Below are 12,459 nucleotides of genomic sequence, written 5' to 3' on the forward strand. Positions count from 1 at the left end.
TACAACTTTACTGATGAATTCACACAAATATTAAACATTGAATAATTCTCACTCTTTTTAATCTCTTTCATAATGTATAGTTCAATTAAATGTTATGTATTCCCCCAATATTAAAAGAATAGACATAGGTAGCAAAAAGAAAAATTATGCAATAAAACATAAATCATATGAAATAATGCCAAATAAAATATCGTGAATTGAATTCAATAATTTATTGAAAATTAATTCACAAGAGCCAAATAGAGTTTTTCCCAAAAATGCAAATATATTTTTGTTTAAATCATAACACAAATAGACTCTAGATGGAAAACTGTTTGATCATCTCAAAAGATGCCCAAGAGATATTTCATAAAACTTGACTAACATCCTGAGTCTTAGTGAAATAACAACAGACGAGTATTCCCCTAAATATCTTATAGAACATCTGCCTTAATTGAACCAACAAATGCATATTAATTGGCAAGCATTAGAGACTTTTCCAATATTATCTTTTTTAAGCTTTATAATATGGATGCTTGCTGTGCAAGTTATTATTTAACTTCATTCTATCCAATGTAATAGGAAACAGAAACAATAGATGCAAATTTTGTGAAATCAAAATTTTATTATGTTTAATATTAATGGGTCTATCTAGAAAACTTAAGAAAATATATTAAAATATAATTAGATTTAAAAAGCAAGTTATTAAGGTAATGGACAGAAAGACTAATATGACAAATCCAAAATAAGTCTAATAAAGTAGCAATACCAATTTACAAAATAAAATTAAGAAGGTAACTTAAAAACAGAAATTAGAAAAACAAAAATATGTAATGCACAGAGAAAAGTAAAAAATTTTGCTAAGAAATATAAAACCAGATTTGACAAAATAAGAGATAAAGAAAGTTCTCCATGGGAATAATGAGTTTTATGAATATGGTAATTTTCTCCAATTTAACATAATTCCAAGTAACATCCTCATCAAATCAGTTTTGAATTGATAAAATTACATTTTTTAAAATGATTATGTAAAACAGAAGAATTTTGAAGAAGAATGTCATAAAGGGAAATAAGAATCAAATTAAATTTCCATGAATTTATCCAAATATCTCATGAAAAGAAAGATGTGAAAGCTTTTAATTAAAATGGTCCTGGCAAGAAGATCAAAAAAATGTCTAGGTCTTCTCTCAATTCATCCATTTTGTAGCAATTTGGTTTACTTCTTGGAAAATGTTAGTTGCTTAAAAAGTAGCATTAACAAAATAGCATGCAGTACAGAGAAACATTCAGAATTTTATTAATGCCTACAGAGATTTTAAGAAGCTACCCACAGAAATGAAAATTTAAATCAAACATAAAAGACAGCCTTAAAATAAAAGAAATTCTATATTACTTTACCAAGAGAAAAAACGCTTATCTCTCGAAATGAGATTCTCTTTAAAGACAATTGCTTAATGGTTTGTCATAGAATTTAATATCATTTAACTATTATTCTTATCTAAAATAAACAATACAAACTTATATGTAATGTCCATAATTTTAATTATTTTCTTTTATAAAGTCTATATATTTATTTGCAATTAAGTATGAATGAGGAAAAAGTTAACAAGTTAATCTACTCAAAGGCAAACAGAAAATGGCATGGATCTTAGTACTCACTCTCCATAAGCAATAACCTCTTATATTTTTCTTCCTTTATTCTGAGAAATAATTATTTCACAGACATGGATTCAGGTTAATATTTAGTTTTATCAAGTATATGATTACAATTTGAAAAAATGAAATGGTACTTGATGGTTAGTATCTACATAATCGAGGTTCCCTGCTGTCCTCTCACAAACCCTCATTCTAAGGATAGCAGCCACTTTCAAATCTTCCCTATTACTTCTGTGTGATGCTGAGATGAAGCTAACAAAATCTTCAAATGTTTTGCATTTTTTGAATTTTTTTCTTGCAATCTAATGCTATTTGTTTTCTTTAGTTGATACACTGTTTGCTTCATATATATTTACATTATATCTCCTTCTTCATTTGTATTTTATAATGTGTGTATTGTCTCTTTTAATCCTCTTTAGTGCTTTTAATTGCCAACCTCTCCTTATTGGAAAATAACTATCATTTTTATTCTCTTTGGGTTTTAGATACCAGGAATTTCTTTGTCTATTTTCTTATTTTCCCCTTCTTCTCATTATTATTGTTATTTATTATTATTAAGTTTATTCCTTGAAAACAGCATGTGTTAGGGTTTGCTTTCTATTCTAATGTGTCCATTTTTTAATAGATAGTTTTAATCTTTTTACATTTAGTATAATTAATGTATCTTTAATTTTATTCATTCTATATTACCCTGTTTATAAATTATTGTATATTTTACTTTTCTCCTTAGCTTACTTTTTGCTAGCTATTTTATTAATTTTCATTCTAGGTTTCTCTCAATTAGCTTGAAGATTTGTATGTCTCTATTCTGTGGCTATGATTCCTCTTATTACTTTCTTAAACACACAAATATGAATCTATTATTGTTTATTCTATTATTATTACCTAATATTTTCTCACTAAAACCCATTGTCTCTCTTACCATTGTTAAGTAGCTAGTCTGACATGAGTGATAGGGGGAACAAAAGAATAAGGGCCCAGCCCAGAGACAGCCCAAAGAACACCCTATTGGTAGTTAGAGAACCCTTTCTGCATCCCCAGAGACAAAGGACAGGAGAATCATTGTCTTAGATGGCCTAATCCGGCTACAGATGCCTGGGCAGAAGGTCATTATAATACTATTTATGCCTGGAAGTTCATGAATCTAATTATAACAGACTGTATTCTGGGTAAGCACAGCGTACTAGGCAAAGAATTATATAGCAACCAGGTGTCAATCAAAATGACCTCACTTGCCAATCACCTAAGAATGCCTTTGGAACCACCCATCACAGCCCAAATATAAAGCAGACATTTCCACTTCTGAGCCTTCTTTTTTTTGTGGCCTTTTTGTGTTGATTACAGCACTGGAACTACGTGCTTCCTTGCGGCATCCTTTGTCTTTCTAAAATATACTTTTAATAAATCTTTCCTAAATCTCAATGACTTGTGATTCTTCACTGCATCACTTGAGGAACAACTGAGGGAAAAATGCTAACTACACTTCTGCACCATCGATATCCATCTCCCTCCCCACTGCCATTGGGGCGACATTGAACTCTGATCAGCCCCAACAGTGACACCATGATTCTAATTCCACCTTCTTTTGTTTTACTCCTTCCTCCAATAAAATAAAACCATTAAATTAGGGTCTTTCCTCTTTTTTTTTTTTTTCCATTCTTCTTCCTCCCTATGATAAGTGAGACTTTTAGTATAATTTTACAGGCATGTATATTCATATTTTGCTTTGCTTTAAAGATATATTTTGCTGAGCTTTAAAGATATTGCTCTTTTTAAAAATTGAAGGTTTGTGGCAAACCTTTGTCTAGCGAGTCTATTGGTGCTATTTTTCCAAAAGCATTTGTTCACTTTGTGCCTCTGTCACATTTTGAAAATTTATGCAATATTTCAAACTTTTTTATTATTATTATTATATTTATTATAATGACCTGTTGTGAGTGATCTTTGATATCACTATTATAATTGTTTTGGGTGCTACAAACCACACCTATATAAGATAATGAATTTAATCAATAAATGTGTGTGTGCTCTGACTACTCATTCCACCAATTGGCCATTCACATCTCCTTTCTTCTCCTCAAGCTTCCCTATTCCCTGAAATGTAAACATATGGAAATTAGGCCAAATAAGACTCTTACAATGGCCCCTAAGTGTTCAAATGAAAGAGTCTCACGTCTCTCAGTTTATATTGAAAGCTAGAAATGATTATGCTTAATGGGGAAGGCATGTTGAAAACCAAGATAGGCTGAAAGCTGGCTTCCTGTGCCAAACTGCTAGCCAAGTTGTGAATGCAAAGAAAAAGTTCTCTAAGGAAATTAAAAGTGTTGCTCCAGTGAACACACAAATGATAATAAAGTGAAACTGCCTTATTATTAACATGGAGAAAGTTTTAGTGGCCTGGGTAGAAAATCAAATCAGCCACAACATTCCCTTAAGCCAAAGTCTGATCCATTGCAAGGCTCTCTCATCCATTCTGCCATCTCTGTAACATCAAAATTGCAAGGTGAAGCAGCAAGTGCTGATTTAGAAGCTGCAGCAAGTTATCCAGAAGATCTAGCTAAGATAATTAATGAAAGTAGCTGTACTAAACATCAGATTTTCAATGCAGAAAAAAATAACTTTATAATAGAAGAAGATGCCATCTAGAACACTCAGAGCTAGAGAAAAGTCGAGCCTAATTTCAAAGTTCAGGCTGACATTCTTGTTAGAGACTAACAAAGGACAGGCTGACATTCTTGTTAGAGACTAATACAGCTGGTTACTTTAATTTTAAGGCAACGCTCATTTACCTTCTGAAAATCCAAGAGCCCTTAAGAGTTATACTAAATCTACTCTGCCTGTTGTCTATAAATGGAACAACAAAGCCTGAATGATGGCACATATGTTTACAGCATGGTTTACCAAATAGTTTAAGTCTACTGTTGAGACCTACTGCTCAGAGAAAAAAAGTTTTCTTTTAAAATATTACCACTCATTGATAATGCACCTAGTCACCTAAGAGCTCTGATGAAGATATATGAGATTAATGTTGTTTTCGCACCTGCTAACACATCTATCTTGCAACCCATGGATCAAAGAGTAATTTTGACTTTCAAGTCTTATTATTTAAGAAATATATTTTATAAGGCTGTAGCTGCCATAGACAGTGATTCCTCTGATGGATCTCAGCAAAATAAAGTGAAAACCTTCTGGAAAGGACTCGCCATTCTAGATGCCATTAAGAACATTCATGATTCATGGGAAGTCAAAATATCAACATTAAGTGATGTCAGAAACGTGGCAGAGTGAGAGATGTCTCCAGATCTCTCCCCTAGAAACAACAATAAGCCGAACATCTGAAACTCAACAAAAACACCTAATCTGCACTTCTGAGTGTGAGATCTGTACATAAGAGCTACCACAGGCCAGAACCCCAGGTGTCGGGCGATGGACTGGGAGAAACAAAGAAGCTGCCTCTCGCAGCTGGAGCTCCTTGCAAGAGGAGGGGGAGAGGTGAAGGTGCAGGGGGCTCCCTGAACAGCCCTGCCTGGAAGAGTGTGAGCTCCACGCAGCGGCAGTGCTCAGAGATCAGGGCAGAAAGCAAGGAAGTGGAAACAGCAGAGAAGAGGAGATGACAAAGAAGCAACAGTTGATTATTACTAGCTGCCATTGCAAAACACGAGGCTGAGCCACAGCCCTCATCCCCCAACACAGAGGGCCCCTTACCCCATATCCTCCAAGATTGAACACCACAGAGCCCCAAGGAAATCTGAGCAAACGCTATTGAAACTGTCGCTAACACTAACAGGGAATGAAACTGAAGATAGTGAACGTGATTAAATACTTAGTTTTAAAAAAAAGACATTATTAAGACTTTAAATAAAGAAGGGACTCAAGAGGTTTAGATACCACCTACTGAAAACCAAAAGAAAAACACCATCTTAGCAACAGATTAAAGAGAGATCTTTATATAATAAATCTTTCTGGGGGGTGAGGGGGAAGAAGAATACACTTTCATTAATGCCCAGTTGGAGAAATAGTCCATTAAACACCGTGAACAGCCAAGGTGACATGGCAGCTCAGAAAGAAAAATCCCCAAAAAATAAACTTAAAGACAGAAATATGTACTTAAATGACAGATAATTCCGGATGGTACTTCTGAAAAAAACTCAGTGAGATCCAAAATAATTCATATCAACATTTCAGTTGTAAGCACCGAGCTGACCAAGAATAGAAGATTTAAAGGTGAGACACCCAGTTGGAAGAATGCAAGAAGCGCCAACATGAGAATGAAATGGCAGGCACCAACTTTATTGTGGGCAGCACACTTCTATTGTAGGGAGTGCAGTTCTATTGCAGGAAACGCACTTCTGCTTCTGCTCTTCTGCTCCCTAGGGGACTGCATGGGCTCCACACATATCACAGTACAATAGTGGTATTCGGCCACATATGCATGGTACAATAAGCTGAAGTAGATTTACATATTTTAGGCTCGGGCTCCCTACTACACTAATGTAACATTCTAAATCCGGGGTCCTATTCCTAGCTACAAGCTTGGATCTTACCCAGACCTGGAACCAGCCAGGCCTGGGATGCACACCAGGAATTTTTTAAAAAATAGATCAGCAGAATGAGTTTTTTAGCAAAGAGACCGAAACTCTTAAAAAGAACCAAATAAAACTTCTGGAGATGAAGAACACACTGAAAGAGAATGAAACACAATGAAAAATGAAATAGCAAGCTTGGGAAATAGAGCCGACCAAATGGAGGAAAGGATCAGTGATATCGAAGACAGAAATCTAGAAATAATCAGAAGGAAGAAGAGAGAAACCGAAGAATGAAAAATAATGAAAGAGAAACAAGAACTAGCTGATACCATCATAAGAGGAAACATGAGAATAATGGGCATTCTAAAAGGGGAGGAAAAGGAGTAGAGATTAGAAAGCATTTTCAGACAAATAGTTGACAAGAATTTCCCATATCTAAAGAAGAAGCTGGAGCTTGGAATTCAAGAAGTCAACAGAATACCCAATTACCTCAACCCAAAAAGGCCTTCTCCAAGACACATTATATTAAAATTATCAAAAATCAATGACAAAGAAAGAATTCTCAGGGCAGCCAGAGAAAAGAAGATAGTAACCTATAAAGGAAAACCCATTAGATTATCATCAGACCTTACAAGAAAGAAAAAAGAGGAATCAAATATTTAAATTATTAAATGAAAAGAACTAACAGCCAAGAATAATGTATCTAGCAAAACTCTCCTTTAGATATTAAAGAGAAATAGAGACTTTTCCAGACATATGAAAGTTGAGAGAATTCTCCATTCTGAGGCCTGCATTACAGAAAATACTGAAAGGGGTCAGTTCACCTAAATAAAAATGACAAAAAAAAAAAGCATAGCTATGAGTAAGGTGACTAGCAGGCAAATAGAAGCAGAGGAGAGCAACCCTTATTAAGAACGAAGCAGTATAAGCTTAAACAATAAGAGATTTGCTATTACAAGATAGTAATGAACATGCAGCATAGACAAAACGAGACAACGATTACAGGAAAGGGGAGGAGTCAAAGATCCAAATTCACAAAGGAAAGTGGATATAAGGAGCATGCAGAAGAAATCGGACTGCTATATATATATAAGTATCCTCTACATATTCGTAATGTAACCACACACCAAAGATTCAGAACTGAAATATATAACATAAAACAAGAACGATCAGAGGGAAAACCATAAAACTCAACCTAAATTAAAAATAAACAAACACACAAAAAAACAAAAACAAGGACAAGTAAGCAATAGAAACACCGAGCTACCAGAAAGCAAAAGATAAAATGGCTATAAGAAGACCTCATATTTCAATAATCACCCTAACTGTAAATGGACTGAACTCACCAATAAAAAGGCACAGAGTTGTAGAATGGATCAAAAAACAAAACCCAACCATATGTTGCCACCAGGAGACACAACTCAGCTCCAAAGATAAATATAGGCTCAAAGTGAAAGGGCAGAAAATGATACTTCAAGCAAATGGCATTCAGAGAAAAGTGGGAGTAGCGGTACTAATATCGGATGAAATAGACTTCAAAATAAAAAAGGTAAAGAAAGATACTGAGGGACACTTCATAATGATAAAAGGAATCATGTACCAAGAAGACATAATGCTTATTAATATCTATGTTCTCAAACAGGGAACCCAGAAATATATAAAGCAATTACTAACAGAACTAAGGGAGAAAGAGACTAAAACACTACCATAGTAGGGAACCTAAATACCTTGTTGTTGGATATGAACAGATCATCCAAACAGAAAAATCAATAAGGAAATAACATCCTTAAATGATACATTAGACCAACTGGACATAATTGACATTTACAGAGCCTTTCATCCCAAAACACCTACTCATACATTCTTCTCTAGGGTACATGAAACATTCTCAAGAATTGACCACATACTAGGACACAGAAATAGCCTCAACAAATATAAGAAGGTTGAAATCATACCAACCATATTCTCTGATCATAATGCTTGGAAGCTGGAGATCAACTATAAAAAGAAAGCAAGAAGGACCAAAAATACATGGAGATTAAACAACATGCTACTGAAGAATGACTGGGTCACAGAAGAAATAAAAAGAGAGATCAAGAGAAACATAGAAATGAATGATAATGATAGTACAACATATCAAAACTTTTGGGACATGGCAAAAGTGGTCATAAGAAGAAAGTTCATGTCATTACAGGCCTATCTTCAAAAACAAGGATGAGCCCAAATAACCTAATGTTTCATCTTAAAAAACTAGAAAAGGAAGAACAAATGAAGCCTAAAATCACCGAAAGGAAAAAAATTATCAAAATTAGAACAGAATTAAATGAAATTGAAAACAAAACAAAACAAAAAACAGAAAAAAATAAATGCAACAAAGACCTGGTTCTTTGAGAAGGTTAATAAAATTGACAAACCCGTGGCTAGGCTCACTAAAAAAAGAGAGAAAGGACACAAATAAACAAAATCAGGAAAGAAAGAGGAGAAATTATGACAGACACCACAGAAATACAAAGGATCATATAAGAATACTATGGAAAAGTAGACAACACCAAATTTAATAACCTAGAAGAAATGGAACAAAACTTAGAAAATTACAACCTTCCTAGACTGAATCAAAAAGAAATAGAAAATCTGAATAGACCGATCAGCAGTATGGAAATTGAAACACTCATCAAAAACCTACCAAAAAGTCAAAGTCCAGGACCAGATGGCTTCACCAGTGAATTCTACCTAACATTCAAAGAAGATTTAATACCTATTCTCCTCAAACTCTTCCAAAAAATCGAAGAGGAGGCAACACTTCCCAACTCTTTTTATGAGGTCAATATTACTCTGACACCAAAACACAAAGATAACACACACACAAAAAACTACAGACAAATATCTCTCATGAACACAGATGCAAAAATCCTAAATAAGATACTAGCGAACCGAATACAGCAACATATTAAAAAGATTATACACCACAATCATTCAATATATGCAAATTGATTAATGTGATACACCACATAAACATATTAAAAAATGAGAATCATATGATCATATCAATAAATGCAGAAAAAAACTTTGACAAGATACAGCATCCATTTATGATCAAAACTCTTAACAAAATTGGTATAGAAGGAAAGTACCTTAACATAAAAAGGCCATATATGACAAACCCTCAGCCAACATTATACTTAATGGTGAAACCAATGTCACCATAATAAAAACAAAACAAAACAAAAAATTAACATTAATAGGAGTTTGGAAGAAGTGGATTCCAACCCTCATGGATGACTTTTAGGGGTTCAAGACATTAGTAAAGGAAGTAACTGCGGATGTGGTTGATGGAAAGAGCTAGAGAACTAGAATTGGAAGTGGAGCATGAGTGACCGAATTGCTGTAATCTCTTGATAAAACCTGAACAAAATTCGAGTGAGGAGTTGCTTCTTGTAAGTGAGCAAAGAAAGTGGTTTCTTCAGATGCATTCTACTAGTGAAGATGCTATGAAGATGGTTGCACTGACAACAAAGGATTTAGACTATTACATAAACTTAGTTGATAAAGCAGCAGCAGAGTTTGAAAGGACTAACTCCAATTCTGAAAGAAGTTCTGCTGTGGGTAAATGCTATCAAACAACCTGGCATGATACTAAGAAATCAATCGTGAAAGGAAGAGTTGATTAACACACCAAACTTCATTGTTGTCTTATTTTGAGAAATCACCACAGCCACTCCAACTTTCAGAATTTATCTTCCTGATCAGTCAACAACCATCAACATCGAGGTAAGACCCTCCACCAGCAAAAAGATTACAATTCGCTGAAAGTTCAGATGACGGTTATTTTTTAAAAATAAGGTTTTTCAATTAAGGTATGTACGTTTTTTAAATATAATGCTATTGCACACTACAATACAGTATTAACATAACTTTCATATGCACTAGGAAAACAAAATTTGTTCGACTTGCTTGATTGCAATATTTGCTTTACTGAGGTGGTCTGGAGCCAAAACCACAATATCTTGCAGATAAGTCTGTATTTCTTTTCTCCTCATCCCCCGCTGATAGGGTTAATAAGGGTAGTTTGTAGTTAGAATTTCTCTCAGAGAATGTCTTCTATTTTAAATGATTTTATTTAGCACTTGCGTTACATATTCCCAGGCAGAAATAATCATATTTCTATATTTGTATAGATATGTATATCTTTATGTCGCTATCCATTATTCACTACTATTTCCTTTTTGAGATCTCTGCTCATGTGCATTTTAGTTAGAATATTTTCTCTGACCTCGGATGGTGATGGCAACTCTCATTGTTCACCCATGAGACCTTCTCCCTACTATCTAGGCACAGGACAGGATTTACACTTCCCTCCACCTGCAGTTCAGCAGAATCATGGCACTGGTCTAGTAAATGAGCTGCAAACAGAAGTGGTGTGTGCCACTTGTTTCTGCTGTGAGATACCCCAGAGCTCTCTTGTCAAGGACATTGAATCTCAGCAATAATTATATATTCCGATTTGACTCATACTAATTTTTTTAAAACATTAATTATGTTTTTAGGTTCCAGAAAGCATTTCTCGTGGTGCATTTGAGTTTTCTCAAGTGGCTATGTTAATTCAGGTATCCAGATATTTCCTCAGGTATTCTATTTCATTAGATTTGTATCTAGGTGTTTCAACCAGACTGCTCTCGCTCTGCTAGGTTTCTCAGAGAGATGGCTGCTTTTCAATGTCAGCTCAGTTGGCTTTAGATGTCATTGTTGTAATATCCTTAATGATGGGATTCCTATAGGCACTGCCAATCCCAAAGCCACAAGTCTATAAGAAATCATCTGTTCTCCAGTGTCCCCATATGCTCATAGCTTCATAGTAAGGGGAGGCTCAGCCCACTGACTCAATTCTACCAGTTTTCTGGGTATATGAAATACCTGGTACACTAACATAGTTCAACATCCAACTTCTAGGTCTACAATTGGCTTTAGCAAATCTTTTCCTATGATCTGCTGTCCTTAGGACCTCATCCTTCGTCTCAAACCTTACTGTACATGTCACTGTCTAGCTCAAAGAGAAGAGAACCCAATACCAAGTTTCTTTCAACAAAGACCTCAACAAAACCAGAGACTTCATGCACAGAGTCCTCATGCGTATAGAGTTGACTCAGGAAGGATTCAGGAAGGCAAGTATTTATAACTGGGGAGTAGGGGTAAAAGAAGGAGAAAAGAAAGAAGCCAATTTCAGAATTATCGATTCCAGAATTCTTCCCCCTCATGGATTTCAATTCTATTAGCTATTTCTTTTGTTATTGGTCATCATTTTTCTAAGTACAACTCAAAATCCGTAGGTTTTTATCTATTTTTGTCAAAAACTATTGACTTCGTGTTTTAATAGCTAAGGCTTAAATTCTCTTATACCATCATCACCATTCCTGAATTCCTCTCCCACAGCATTTCAATATCGTAATATTATAGTTTGGTTAACCCATTAGTCAATTTTTAATATAATTATACTCTTATAATGATTGTTTATTTATGGCTATACCAAGCAGTTTATTTCCTTCTCAACACATTCTTTTTTTCCATAGAATACATTTCTGCTTTTTAAAATTTTCTTCGTGTTCTATGTATCTATTGATGATATATGTCCAAATGTTATATCGAAGCTGTCAAAGGCTTAGTAATAGTTTTCCACAATACCCAAATACTTCAGAAAACTTGAAATTCTTCCATCCAGCCCTCTAACCACCTGCTCCCTGTATGAAGGATTACTTCTTTCTGGGCCTGAAACACAGCAGTCACTTTGGAATTTCAATTCTTCGTTTTCCTATATTGGGTGGAATTTTCCAGGATAACATGTTTTTTCGTGCATGTGTGGGTCTATCATTTATTTTTCTAAAGTAAATTCTATAGAACTTTTCTAAGGCAGAATACATGAGAGCCAAATTATTGAGTCCTTACATTTTTTGAGATTATGTTTATTCTGCTTTCCTACTGATTGACAGACTGACTATAGTATTACAGGATGAAAACCACCTTTTCTTAGAATTTAGAGGCATTATTTCAAGGACTTCTAGAATATGGGTTAGCATGACAGATGAATGATATTTTGATTTCCTATCATGTGTAACGAACCAGTTTCCCCATCTCACACAATCCTTCAGAAATGCCTCTATAGTCCTAGTGTGTGTATTACAAAATGATATGCCTTGGTGTGAGTTTGTTTTTTGTTTTCTTCATTTTACTAATATTCAGTGGAAACTTCATCTGAGGACAGGTGTCTTCCAGATCTGAGGAATTTCTTTAATAATTTATTCTATAC

General features: G+C 34.4%; 1 pseudogene; it reads left to right on the plus strand.

The window, feature by feature from the left end:
• Positions 1-814: 814 nt before the first annotated feature.
• LOC107195769 lies at positions 815-10,014 on the plus strand (annotated as a pseudogene).
• The last annotated feature ends 2,445 nt before the right edge of the window (positions 10,015-12,459 follow it).

This window comes from Pteropus alecto, unplaced genomic scaffold (assembly GCF_000325575.1).
Source record: "Pteropus alecto unplaced genomic scaffold, ASM32557v1 scaffold20, whole genome shotgun sequence".
NCBI classification, from domain to species: Eukaryota; Metazoa; Chordata; class Mammalia; order Chiroptera; family Pteropodidae; genus Pteropus; species Pteropus alecto.